Source organism: Syngnathoides biaculeatus, chromosome 20 (assembly GCF_019802595.1).
Source record: "Syngnathoides biaculeatus isolate LvHL_M chromosome 20, ASM1980259v1, whole genome shotgun sequence".
NCBI lineage: Eukaryota > Metazoa > Chordata > Actinopteri > Syngnathiformes > Syngnathidae > Syngnathoides > Syngnathoides biaculeatus.
The window spans coordinates 495,515-510,167 of record NC_084659.1 but is presented as its reverse complement, the minus strand read 5'-3'; the positions used below and the strand labels follow the sequence as shown (position 1 = coordinate 510,167).

At 41.3% G+C, this 14,653-nt stretch overlaps 1 long non-coding RNA gene across 1 annotated transcript in view; it reads right to left on the bottom strand.

Annotated features, from left to right (window-relative positions):
- LOC133493841 (uncharacterized) overlaps positions 1–14,653 on the bottom strand; it is a 150,738-nt gene that overhangs the window by 17,579 nt on the left and 118,506 nt on the right. The window lies entirely within an intron of this gene.

Sequence of the window (14,653 nt, the reverse complement as noted above, 5' to 3'; positions counted from 1 at the left end):
CGGTGAATTTTTTACAGTGGATTTCAGTGTTGAAAAAATTCCACGCTAAAATTTTGAATTCGTACTGTGATGGCAATTAATTACGTCCATAATTGTCTTTAGTTCATTTATTTTTGTAATTCTAAAGGGATTCATGCAAATATCTACCATAAGGACTAAAAAAACTTGCTTCACAGATTCATCCCTGCCATGACCCAGATTGGAACCGGGGTTGCTGCGGCCACATCACAGAGTACTAACCACTAAATGATCACGGCTGTTGAAAGCTGCCAAGGTTGTCTTTCTAAATCTGTCAACATGGCAACAAGCCTGAAAACCTGCAGGATGCTGAGCCAGCACCAGTGAAACTGAAAGGTTTGATCTGCAATATCATCATCAAGTGAATCATCTCAAAATTTTACTGCATTCCTAAAAATATTCATCAATATTTGATCCGGAATACCATTCCAACCACTTTTGGATAGTGATGAAAAGCAACATTCATGTCACTCCCCACATTACCATATTGTTTTATTTCATAAATAAACATTGAAACTGTAATTTATGAACAATTAGAGTCATAAGTATATTCTTCAATTAAATATTAACACTGCATTAACTGTCCTGTAACTGCAATAATGTTTGTGACAAAATGTAATTAGTATGGAAATTCAGACAAATATGTATGAATTGGGCGACATGGTGGGCACCGCTATAAACCATTGCCCTCACGTTTCTGAGGACCAGGGTTCAATCCCAGCCTCGGCTGTTTGTAATTTGCATGTTCTTCCCGTGCATGTGTGGGGTTTTCTTTCCTGGCACTCCCGTTTCCTCCCATATTCCCAAAACATGCAACATTAATTGGACACTCTAAATTGCCCTGAGGTGTGATTGTGACTGTGGCTGTTTGTCTCCATGTACCCTGCGATTGGCTGGCAACCAGTTGAGGGTTTTCCCGGGCTCCCATTCAGAGTATGAAGTTGCCTTGAGTGGAAATGTCTGCACATATTCATTCTGGTGATGACTGGTGACGACATTTCTTGTGTGAGGCTTGCAAGGATGGGATCCTTACCCTGCAGTGTTTGTGTCATTTTTATGATGACATTCTGATCATCCCATTCCACAAATTTGCTTGAAACAAAAAAGCAATAAATGTGTGAGGCAACAATATTTTGGGGTTCGAGCTGTTGCTCATGCGATGCAACAATATATGAAACACTACCAACTTTTACAGAGTGGTGTTTAGAAAGCTGAGCTTAAGAAGGTGTTTTTTTTTTCATTTAATTTCTTGAAAAGTTTTAATTTTGAAGGTGAGGGAGTTCTATCTGAGAGCAATGATGTATAAAATGACCAATTACTGCCATTTCATAATATGGTACATTCCTTTTCCCAGACCAGGTATACCAGTGCTTTTTCATCTTTGACTTTGTGGATGACAAAATGTCCAGATAATATGAATTTTCTTGAGCATGCATGCTTTTTGCCTAATGCTTAAGTGGTGTCAATATCAATTAAGTAAATGATTGTTTGAAACAGATTGGAAGGAATCTGACATTTGGTGGTAAAATGTATTTGTGATTGTGAATATAATGTACATCCAACAGTGAGGCTGGCTCCATTTGCTTATATGTCAAATCCATTTTCCCCATTAAAAAGAATTAAAATGTCTTTTATCCATTAAAAAAACAAAATAAGAAATGACCCAAGTGACAAGGCCAAAGTGAAAAATTTCAAATTCAGGCACTGTGGAGGATCACAAGCAGATGGCCTCTTCACTCCACGATCAGATAGTGATGACATTATGTCACTTTCTCCTCACTCTGATGATGATATGATTAAAAAACTCCAAATGTGATGTCACAGTGATAAAAATCAATGGAAATGTTCTGTGTGGGAAAACTTTTGTGAGTCAGAGCAAATGACTCATGAGAAAACACACTGTTGAGAATCAATTTTCCTCCTCAGTTTGAAATAGTATTGGGCTCAGAAACAAGTTTGCCGGTGAGAATCGGAGTGGTCAAGAAGCTTTTATTAAATGTTAATGTTTGGTATCAATAGTAATGGCATACCAATTGACAAAAATCGACAGAGCAGATTTGACGGGCAATATGGTGCTGTGCAAAGTGTGACGTCACGTGCACGAGCTCTATTCAAAAAGCCTCCTGTGGGCAAATGTTATAAATTAGCACTGGTTCCGAAATACACAAAGTTATGCATGCCTTGTTTCCCAATAATTTTGTGTCTATATGAAATGATTGGTTAACTAGACTGTAAAGAAGCCTTGAGTTTTTGTGGTAAACAAAAAGGTGAAGCTGACGAAACCCTGATCAGCTAATGGAAATTTGGGCAAAAGGGTTTTTCTGGGACATGAAAACTGGACTTCTCAAGGTCACAGGAAATTGAAAAGCATACCACAAGAACAAAGCCCACAGAAATGAAAAAGATGATCACTTGGCATGCTGGCCACTGTTTGACGATGGCAAAAGATTCCTGGCTGTTGACATTTCCAAAGAGAGCTTGTCAGGAATTTCAACCCAGGGACCTCTTTCAGTCCTGGTCTCCTGAGAAGTGTTCCCCAAGAACAACAACCAACACAAAAGAGCAGATGACTTAATAAGTCATCACCAACAATGAAGCAAATAACCACATAACTCAATGATCATTTGGATGACACCCAAAACAAAAATGGCCCCTTTACTTGCTATACAGGATACCTGACAGAGAGAGCAAGGTAAGATTTTAGAGCACACTGAGCCACTACAGACAGCATTAGCAGGGCTGATCTGGGAGTTGAACACTAGACCTCTCCCCCCCAAAACAAGAATCATACCGCTAGACCAACGAGCCACCTTGTACCTGCACCCACTCCCATCCCAAAAAGCTTCACAGCCCTGGAGGGCCGTGTCAGCTGTTGTTCTTGTTTTTGTAATTTTAATTATTTTCACGTTTGTTTTGTGTTTTCTGGAAGGTTAAAATGTTTCGCGATTTGTTTCGTTCTGCACTTTCAGGCGACTGGAGTTCCGGACGCAACTTCGGCGAGTGATGCAGTTTGCTGGTCCTACGAACAAACTACACATGAGCAACAATTTCAGTTCTATAGAGGTGATGTTGTGAGATTCGTTTGATACGTGTGAGGTCCCTGTTTGGAAACAAAGCTGCTCGGCTTGTTTTCCGCGAAGAAGAGCCCGACGAAAAACAACGGATAACATTCCCCCCATCAGGGAATCAAGCCCCGGTCTTCCGCGTGATAGACAGAGATAATGTCCACTATACTAACGAGGAGACTCTCACACTGATTTCCCGGGAATTTATTTATCATTTACTGAGATCCACCATTATGGAAGCTTGTGGAGTGTTTTTGTCAACTTTGGAAAATGCCATCAATCCTTGTTAATGTCCTGAATAGGAGGGACTTAGAGGAAGACTTTGTCGAAACTATTAGGAATGGGAGCCACATTAAAAGTTAGTAGATGAGGGTTCAGTGTTTCTTTTAATGCCAGAGTTACCCGCAGATTTCACCGAGAAACATCTCTAAATTGGAAAAGTATTATCGAAATTCCTCTCTCCCTCAGACATTCCAATGAGCCCGGCTGGAAAACCACTACTACTCCCGCCATTGAGCAAACAAAACAAAAATAACAATGTACAATGTTCAAGCATTTGAGCCAGAATGCACACAGACGGAAGTCAATGTGTCGGGAGGAGTGTGGTGTTGACGATGAACAATAACAGTCCCATTATATGGACCGCGGAGATTTGATGCTTTTGTGAGGAGTTGGTTTCAATGTAGAGATTATACAAGCAGGCGTGGCCAGACTTTGTTTTTCCTTCCCCAAGTTGTACTTTCTAAGCACTCTGTTTCTCGTGTTCGACCAGTGGCGGGGGGTTGCGTGCACGCATCGCCGTAAATAGTAACCGGGAAGTATTGTGTGCTTACACGTATATATCCATCCATCCATTTTCTTAGCCGTACGATAGTTGCAGGAATGCTGGAGCCTATCCCAGCTGTCAACGGGCTGGAGGAAAGTTTCAACATGGGGAGAACATGATGCAAACTCCACACACAGAAGTCCGGGATTGAACAGCTGTGCCTCATAGCGTATGTTGTTGCTTTACCATACCAGCACGAGAGGCCATAACGTAGTGGCTAATAACCAGTAATGATTAAATGCGTGCAAATTTCCCCGCTGAAGAATGAGCCTCAACTCTGACAGCCACAGCTTTATCCTGTCAGGTTGACCCCACGGGAGGTTAAAGAAGAACTAATTTGGATGTGTTTTCTCAGTTTTGGTGCGGAACAAATCGGCATCTTGACTTAGCTAGAACAAATGATCTGTAATGCTGAGCACCAGAGACATCAAGGGTGGAGTCAAGGATGTTTCTTCCGCATTTGGCTCTGAAAGCTGGCACATATCCAGATTTTGCTTGGATTTCAATGATGTTCTTTAGTTTCAATTTTTATTTTCAATTAATGTCCAAAATATATGTAATAATAATATTACTTCACATGGGGAGAGTGTCAGGTTTAAGCAGCGTAGGACATTTAAAGTAAAATTATCAAGGATAGAAGACAAGAGGAACTTCTGGTTCATGAGGAGAACACGGGAGATCGATCAAAGAAGGCAGTAGTGTCAAAGGAGTCAGGCTTACGGGGTCGGTCGGAGAACAGGCGGAGGTTGGTACACACAGGTTCACGATCAGAGATACGGGAGTGCAGGAACGGGGCATGAGTTGCAACGATCTGGCGCTGGACCAGTCGCCCCCAGGGTCCTATATACATAGGGACCAATCAGCCAGCATGCGGCGCAGGTGTGCGCCTCCCAGTCAGGGCGGCCGCGCGGGCACCCGCACAGCCAGGGCTGGACCAGCAGGACCATGACAATGTGAGTCTTTGCGATGTCTTCACCATCCTCTTGGGATCGTCAGTCTTTATGTTGTCTTCTGCATCACTGTGTGGTGTTTCCACGGAACCCAATGTAACTTGATTGCATCATATCACATAAGCAATGAAGCATTAAATACCAACAAAGCAAATATGAGAACTTTATATCCAATTAATACAACAGAGAGTCTTTCTTTAAGTGAACAGAGTGATTCGTTCATGAACTGCTGTACTGAGGAACTGAAGACTGATTTGTTAGTTTGTGATCAGCCAAGCTGTGATGTACTCATTCAAGTATGAGAGGAATGACATACTCCACAGTGAGAGTGAGCGTACTCATGAGTGTGATTGCTTAAAGCCCAGGTGTCATCCCTAAAACATTTTAAAATAGATATTGTAATGAAAAATACATATAACATTATTCACTTCACTGTCTTCAAAAAAATAAATGTGAGCGGAGAGCCCGTTATCCATGCGCAAAGTTGCAGAAGTGTCATTCTACGATATCCAAGTGGTCGGCATATTGGCTGCGTTCTCCGTCTGTGACGTCACCCGGACATTTGCAAATGAGAACACACGGTGCACCATAACTATGGGAGACAAACGCGCCCCGTCTGACACGCAAGCTCTTTTCGAAAAGGAGAACACCACACAACCGAGTGACGTTACTGGGCAATATTACACGATTGTTTCGAGCGCTCGAGGCAATATTACACCATTGTTTCGAGCCATATTCAGATGATATGCGATCACGGCCAAACCTCATCCCCGTCCGATCCACTTCCGCAGCGGAGATGAACGATCGCGGTGACGCGCAGCCTTCGCAGAAGCAGTGACCACCGAATGCAGCGCCTCAGCTGGTGTGGCTGAATATTCTGTGCGGTGGTGGCATATAAGGAGGAGGGGGAGTCAAGCCATGCTGCTTTTAGGGGTATGTTCAAAGGAGCCGCAGTACTTGTTGAACACCGTCGAGCCGGGGCGCATTCCTCCCTACTGTCATGATCCTGCCGCTTCAGCAGGAGCTGTGTAGGTGTCCGCGCAGGTGCGTTGATTGGAAGGAGCACACCTGCGCCTCATGGAGCCTGATTATGCTGTTGATTTATATGACCGCGATGACAACTGGCCAGCGCCAGTTCATATGATCTTCATGTCCCTTTCGTGTGCTCCGGTATCCCTGATCGAACCTGTGTGTACCGACCTTCGCCCGTTCTCCGACCACCCTTCTAAGCCTGACTCCTTTGATACTTCTGCCTGCGTTGATTGTTCTCCCGTGTACCGACTCCTGCATGCCCGCTCACCTGCTCTCTTCGCCCGACGTCCCAACTACCGCTGCAGCACCGGACTGCCTGCTCGATCCCCTACCTCTGCATATAATAAACGTGTCTCTTCTTGAACTACCTTGCGTCTTCCGAGTTCCTGCGTTTGGGTCCTACTCTCGTTCCGATGGGACTTGACACCTGCCTGCTATTTGGAACCCACGAAGCTCTTTTCCTCTGCACCCGTGCAATCCATTTTTCACAATGAACCGGGTCTCTTGCAAACTTATGAAGGCTAAATCCATTCTCCCGAGTGTTAAACCAATGTCCAGCAATGCAATGAGCCGGGATTTGGCTAACACGAAGGAACAACGAGCTACCTTCCCAGAGTTAAAACTAATGGAAACAAACGAGTCCACTTGGGAGCGCCGCTGTCCTTTACATCACTTCCTACTTCTCAAAAACAAATCCCTCGAGAGGATTTTCATGGCGGGAGTTACAAAAAGCTGTATACGTCAAAATCATATTTTGTGGTGAAAAAATGCATGGGCCCATATTGGCTGACATTTTTTCATTAGTAACATACTAAAAATCATCCATTTCATGACAGAAGCCCTTTAATATCGCATGATTTTGGGATGTGGGAGGAAACTGGAGTGCCCAGAGAAAACCCACGCAGGAACGGAGAGAACATGCAAACTCCACACAGGTCGGGCTGGGATCGAACACCATCTTATAACAGAAATCTATATTTTTCCATTTCATGTCATCAAATTTTCATAGACAAACAGCCATACTCACAATCACAACTAAGTGCAATTTCGAGCAGTAATTTCCAACCTTTATAGAGCCAAGGCACATATTTTACAATTGAAAAATCCCATGGCACACCAACAAAAGTAAATGTCACCAAAAATGGATAGATTCATTATTGTATGTACTTCCTGCCATCGAATAGAAGAGGATTTTTTTTGTTCTGTCTGTCATTTTGCCTCACTGGCATAAATCGATGAATAAAGATTCATTATTTCTGGGAAATAAATGTAAAATTGGGTAACTTCCCACAGCACACCTGAAGATCGCCCACGGCACACTAATGTACCCCGCCACACTGTTTGGGAATCACTGGTTTAAGATACTGAGGTCTTTGAACCTGGGACCTCTCGCACCCTCAGCAAGAATCATGCCCCCCGACCAATGGACCACAAGATGACACCTTTCTTTTCATGTCGCATGCAACTTTGTCGCACCTTCCAAGTGAAAATGAACAAGCTTTCTTTATTATAAATGGATCAATATCTTTCTTTTGTATTTTCTTCAATGCTTACAAGTAGTACATTGAAGTGTCCCTTATGTACAATGTAATGTAATGTGGGTGAGGGGTTTTCATTTCCTTTTTCCTGTGATGGATTGTAACAGAAACCAATTGACCCCTCCGTACAGGGCACTTAACCACACCTCCTGAAGTGACGTCACGCCACGTGCCCCTACGTCAGGCAAACAATTAGCAAAAAGGGCGGTGTAGCAAGAAAAGAATAGAGCGAAACTGTCCGATTTACCGGCTGATTTCTCACTCGCATTCTTAGCTAACAGTGAAATATCGTTGAAAAGCAGACAGCAGGGCTTCAAGAATTTCAGCGGTATTTACATGCATAATGACGGAGAAACCATTGATATTAGCTCGAGATCTTTCCAGAGTCAGAGGAAGACCGAGAGGCCACATAACATAATATATTATAACCCAAAGACGAATTCGTCATTGACAGTTTCCTATTTTCGTTTTACATATCACACTTGTGTGAGGAATCTGTATATGTATCTGTATAGCCGTTTGTGAACCGCTGTATGAAGGAAAAGAAGGCGAGGCTTGATTTACGAGTTGTTTTTCTCGTTTTCTTTGTGTAACGTCACGCGCTCCCCTCAATAATTATTCTTGAATTAGTGCCGAACCTACGTAAGTCTTGACCGAGTACGACAATCACAACTTTAGTGTCCTCAAACATCCTTCCTTCAGTCTTGGTGTCTCGATGCACGTCGAAGGCTTTTAGGACTGCTAGTCCGGTTTAGCTTAGCTCATTAGCCGCGAACAAAGGGACACGTTTGTGCAGTCAGATCATCGCAAAATATCGCTCAACACAGATCAAGTGTGTCAATCATTCACACGTAGCTATGTTATGCAAGCGAAGAACTGCTAATTCATTTATATGAGACGTGTATTGAAAATCAAATATAGGGCATACCTTCATGCAAACAAACAAAGTCCAGTTTAGCTTAGCTCCCTAGCCGCCGAACAGAGACACGTTTGTGCAGTCAGATCATCGCAAAATATCGCTCAACACAGATCACGAGTGTCAATCATTCACACTTAGCTATGTTATGCAAGCGAAGAACTGCTAATTCATTTATATGAGACATGTATTGAAAATCAAATATAGGGCTTACCTTCGTGCAAACATATCTGTTCCTGTTGATGGATTCAGTTGATCATGCGGTCTTCCACAAAGTTTTATCCATCAAAGACATTTTTCGTACTCGGTCTTCTGTTCCGGTTGATTTTAGATGGATTCAGTTGATGATGCGGTCTTCCACAAAGTTTGATTCATCAAAAACATTTTTCGTACTGGGTCTTCGGTTTAGGAAAGGGTACGAATTGAACTCCACCAACTAGGCTTTCAGGATACCTGTCTTCACTATTATAAAGTCCATGACTACACCTCTTAACCATATCTATTTTTAAAAAAAACCAAATACACGATAAAACGCTACCAAAAGCTATACTGGACCATACAACGTTGTCTGAGAAAACTGCGGGTCCAAAAAAGGGGTGTGGTTTAATGCAGATCTCTGGCCTCTGATTGGTCAGCCACGCGGATGACGCAATTTCTACAGAGGGGTCAATTGAGAACCACTGCACAAGACCAAGAAGGCAAACAAATTATTAACCTTTTGACACATAGTATAGACCATGCAACAACTAGAAGTTGTCAAGGAAGACCTTTTATACAGGCTCGTCCAGGATTTGACCTGGGACCTCTCACACCCAAAGTGAGAATCATACCCCTAGACCAACGAGCCACAACATTTTGCCCTTGACAATGTTTTTAGAATTATAGAATCAGACGAGGAGGAGGTAACCCACATTTCTTGAGCTTTTTTTTTAGCACCACCCTCATGGCTTGGTTTTTGCCACAGGTTATAACACATGACAACCTTTAAGAGGGTGGGGTCATCCGGGAGTTGAACCCAAGACCTCTCACACCCCAAGCACGAATCATACCCATAGACCAACAAGCCACAAACCTTCATTGTTGACACCATTTTTAGAATCATGGCACAAGACCAGGAGTAAGTCACCAGCTCTCAAGCCTTTTTACCACCACCCTCGTGGCTCCATGGAGCTTTTAAAAAAAAAGTATGAAATTGGAAATAGATGGGCAGCACGGTACCGCAACTGTAAATCATTGGCCTCACGGATCTGAGGTCCAAGTTTGATTCTGAGCCCCACCTGTGGAGAGTTTTCATGTTCTCCCCGTGCCTGTGTAGTGGTTCTGCGTTGTGTATTTTTTTGGATGATTAATGAGAAGACACGCACGTTGGCTGGTCTCAACCTGGTTTAATCTTCTCTCTGTATTATAAAAGAGACAGATTCACAGATGTTCAGAGATTTCTCTTCACAATTACTCTCGAACTCTTACACTCAGGTGTCTCACAAACAAGAGGAAATATATCACAAAAACAAATATCATCTGATTTACTTTGCAACAGATGAAAAGAATTTGAAAAAACTTGCATAAACTCACATAGCTGTATTATAAAGGAGACACATTCACGGATGTTCATAATTTCTCTTCAAAGTTACTCTCAAAACTCTGCAACATCAAGAACACGGTCTGCTGACACTCATTCACACCGCACAAAGGACATATCCACCTACTAATGATGCACACGGACCTTGACGTCACCACTTCTCCAGCTAGCGAGTTTATGTTTGAAATTAATGAAACACATTCAACAACGTGCCTCTGTGACTACACCTGCTTTGCAAATGTTTTAAAGTAACGAATATTCACATTCTACAACAAAACAATGAAAACATGAGGAGAACAAAATGTGTACCTTCCACCAGGAATCTCACAAGCAAGAGGAAGTATTTCTTCCTGCCACACAATAAATGTGGCTTCAAAATAAAGCATGCAGCCTACTTTCTGTGTTTCTCAGATCTTCCAACAATTCAACGGCATTTCCCCCTACAATGAACATTTTTAACACACAATGACGTTGAAAAGAACAATGACGTTGAAAAGAACAAAAAAAGAATAAATTACAGAGAAAGTGCTATCTTTCAAATTATAACTGTGCTTCCACATCGTGTTCCAATTAGAGCACAACATCACACCATGACATAAACTCAACAATAATTGGCAACCAGTGAACCAGTGTCAAAAAAGCTTGCACTGTATTTGCCATTCACGTCAGGAGTGGGCAATTTTCTCCCATCTTTGAGGGGAGGCTTTTTTTGCTCATGAGATGATCAAAACCCTAAATTCATGCAGTCTCTGAACAAAACAGCAGGAAGGGGCCATCCAGAGTTGGACTGGAGACCTCTTGATCTACAGTCAAATGCTCTACCACAGATCCTCAGTTTGAAACAGACATCGGAGGCATTCGGATGACAAAAACAATGTGTATTTTGGTGCTAATTTATTTAATTTCTGTAGTGTTGATAATTTTTTAAATATTTTTTCATGAAAAATTAGCTACGTTTGTGTGATATATAAATAAAATCGAGGTCCTCTGAATTAGACCTTTAAGCATTTTGCGTAAGACGTCATTGACGAAATTCTGAAATATGGCTGCTGCATTCGTGAGTCCGTCGGGCATCACCAAATATTCATAGTGTTTTGTGGGCGTGTTGGAAGCAGTCTTCAACTAAGTAAATGTGAGAGTGAAGATCTGATTGTCCTTACTTCTGCCAGATCTCCTCATATTTTTGTGATTGCTTTTAACACTCTGCCCTATGATGGAAGGTTTTTGGCAGATTTCCTTTTGTTGTTATTTCATCTCTGGTCATGTCCAATTATTTGGATTTTGAGGCACTTTGAATGAGTTGCAACCAGGCAACAGCTGCCACCCTTATGGAGCTGAAATAGCTCAGTTAGGAGAGCGTGGGACTAAATGTCCCTTGTCTCACCATTTAGTACAGAATGATGTGCTTTTTTTTGGCACTTATAAAAACATCTGCTTGTGTTTTGCAGAGTTTGTTTTGGTTCTTTGATAGAGTTGCAACCAGGCAACAATTCCTACCCTTACAGAGCTGAAATAGCTCAGTTGGGAGAGCGTTAGACTGAAGATCTAAAGGTCCCTGGTTTCAGCATTTAGTACAGAATTATGTGCTTTTTGGGCACTTATTATACATCTGGTTGCAGTTTGCGGAGCTTTGGTTCTTTGAAAGAGTTGTAACCAGGCAACAGATGCTACCCTCACAGAGCTGGAATAGCTCAATCGGGAGAGCGTTAGACTAAAGATCCCTGGTTTCAACATTCACTACAGAATTACATGCTTTTTTTGGCACTTACTAAACAACTGGTTGCGTTTTGCAGTGATGTTTTGGTTCTTTGAAAGAGTTGCAACCAGGCAACAGTTCCTACCCTCACGGAGCTGAAATAGCTCAGTTGGGAGAGTGTTAGACTGAAGACCAAAAGGTCGCTGGTTTCAGCATTTGGTACAGAATTATAAGCTTTTTTTTTGGCACTTATTAAACATCTGGTTGTGTTTTGCGGAGTTTGGTTTGGTTGTTTGAAAGAGTTGTAACCAGGCAACAGATGCTATCCACACGGAGCTGAAATATCTCAGTTGGGACAGCGTTAGACTGAAGATCGAAAGGTGCCTGGCTCATTCCCTGGTTTCAGCTTTCATTACAGAATTACATGGATTTTTGGCACTTACTAAACATCTGGTTATATTTTTGCGGAGTTTGTTTTGGTTCTTTGAAAGAGTTGTAACCAGGCAACAGTTCCTACCCTCACAGAGCTGAATTAGCTCAGTTGGGAGAGCATTAGACTAAAGATCTAAAGATCCCTGGTTTACTTCAGAATTATATGCTTTTTTTTGGCAAATACTAAACATCTGGTTGTGTTTTGCATTGATGTTTTTGTTCTTTGAAAGAGTTGCAACCAGGCAACAGTTGCTAACCTTACGCAGCTGAAATAGCTTAGTTGGGAGAGCGTTAGACTGAAGATCGAAAGTTTCCTCGTTCAATTGCTAGTTCCAGCATTTAGTACAGAATGATGTGCTTTTTTTTTGGCACTTATGAAACATCTGGTTGTGTTTTGCGGTGTTTATTTATAGGTTCTCTGAAAGAGTTGCAACTAGGTAAATGTGAGCGTGAAGATCTGAGTGTCCTGACACGCGCCACTTCTCCTCATATTGTTGTGATTGATTTCCTTTTGTCATTATTTCATCTCTGGTCATGTCCAATGATCTTTGGCTTTTTCGGCCCAGTTGGTGCTGGAGGAAGAGGTTTTCTTAATGATGTTTGGTTTCATTGACTTTATCTTCTGATGTGGTCTGGTGAAATCAATAGCTCCCAGTTTTTCAAACTGGATATTTGCTCGGATTGATGCTGGATCTCGTCATGAGCAAGCAACTTGTTTGTGTACATGTTGTACTGTCTTTGGGTTTGCCATAAGCTTCCATGGCAAACAAAACTGCTGTAACATGAACAAACTTCACTGAGGCCTGCCTTACAAGTACAGTGTGATAACACAAACTTTCAAAGGCACCTCATTCAATGCTTGAAAATGATCTACATGAAAATGAAACAAACAATATTTTTCTGATTTTATTAGCTTTTTCAAAATTATACTTAGATGCATAACAAGTATTTGTGGGTTTAGCATACAAATCTATATGTAATTAAGTGTAGTCATTATTACAGCACATTTTTGCGGTTCGTGAAAATGAAAATTGTAACTATTATATGCAGATATATCTTCAATCTTGAATCAAGATAGTGGATGCATAAATGTGAAAAAAATCTACAGTGACCGTGAGAACAAAAGATCCAGCTTCTTGTATAAAGGTGACCATCAACTTGAACGGTAAAGTATTTGTCGACTTTTAATTCCATACGACTGCATGGGGAAGGATTATGTATAATATAGTCGTATATGTCCGGATGTTTAAATTATTGGCAGCACTCATAACAGAAGTAAACTTCTCTGTCAGTAGTCTGTATGTCCACATAACGGGCCTTTGACAGCTGATTCCAATTTTTGTTGTTGTCAGACAAGGAAAATTCATCACAGCATTCACTTGTGCTCTCCATTATCTACTGTAGAAAAAGTAAAAGAAAGAAAAGAACACATACAATAACAACTAAAACCTCCGCAAGCATGTCTGGATTCTTCTGCAGAAACTTTCCTACCAATATGGCTGCAGAAACAAATGCACGTGGTCTCGTGACGTCACATGCAAATCTTCAGTATTTCAAACTAAGCAGGAAAAAGGTTCCTCTCCAGTGTGTTATTTTTTTGTCATTTGCTCTTACAAGCAAAAGGTTTCCCACACAGAACATGTCCATTGATTGTTGTCAGTGTGACAAATCACTTTCTGACTTTTAAATCATATCATCATCAGAGTGAAGAGAGAGCAACTTAATGTCATCATTATCTAATAGTGGAGTGAAGAGGCCGTCTGCTTGTGATTCTCCACAGTGCCCTAATTTCTTTTTTTTCACTTCAGCCTCGTTGCTTGGGCCATGTTTTGCTTGATAGTACGGGCCTTTTATTTTTTGGAGGGTTTCCAATGGGGAAAAATACATTTTAAGACTTTTTAATGGGGAAAATGGATTTAATGTCCAAGTAGATGGAGTCAGCCTTACTGTATTTTATTCAGGATTACAAACACATTTGACCAACAAAATTCATTCTTTCCAGTGCTTCAATCAATGCTTCACGTATTTGACATTGACATCACTAAAACATTGGGCCAAATGCATGCATGCTCTGGAAAATGAAAAATACATTTTGAAACAACTGGAAAACAACTAATTCCCTTTAGAATGCCCCTTTTCATCAACAAAATGTGGGAAAAGGAATCGACCAATCTCCGAAGCGGCAGTAATTTGTCATATTTTTATACATTGTAGCTGTCAGGTGGAATCCTGATCTTCAAAATTAAAACTTTTCAAGAAATAATAAACAAAAAATACATCTTGCTTGAGTTTTTAATCACAGCTTTGTTCAAGTTGGCTGTGTATCTTACATTCATGTCATATTTTGTTCCATCCCATGAAAAATAGCTAGTACCCCCAAAATTATGTTCCCTCACAAATTTATTGTGCATTAAAAAAAACAAATTTATGGATTGACATGAAAAAGGACATCATCCTAAAAATGACAAACACGGCAAGTTATCACTTGCTTGCAAGACTCACCCAAGAAATGTGGCTACATGTCCCAAAACTGTCAGTCATCACAAAAATATATGCAGACATTCCTTCTCGAGGCAGCTCTATACTCTGAGATTTTTTTAA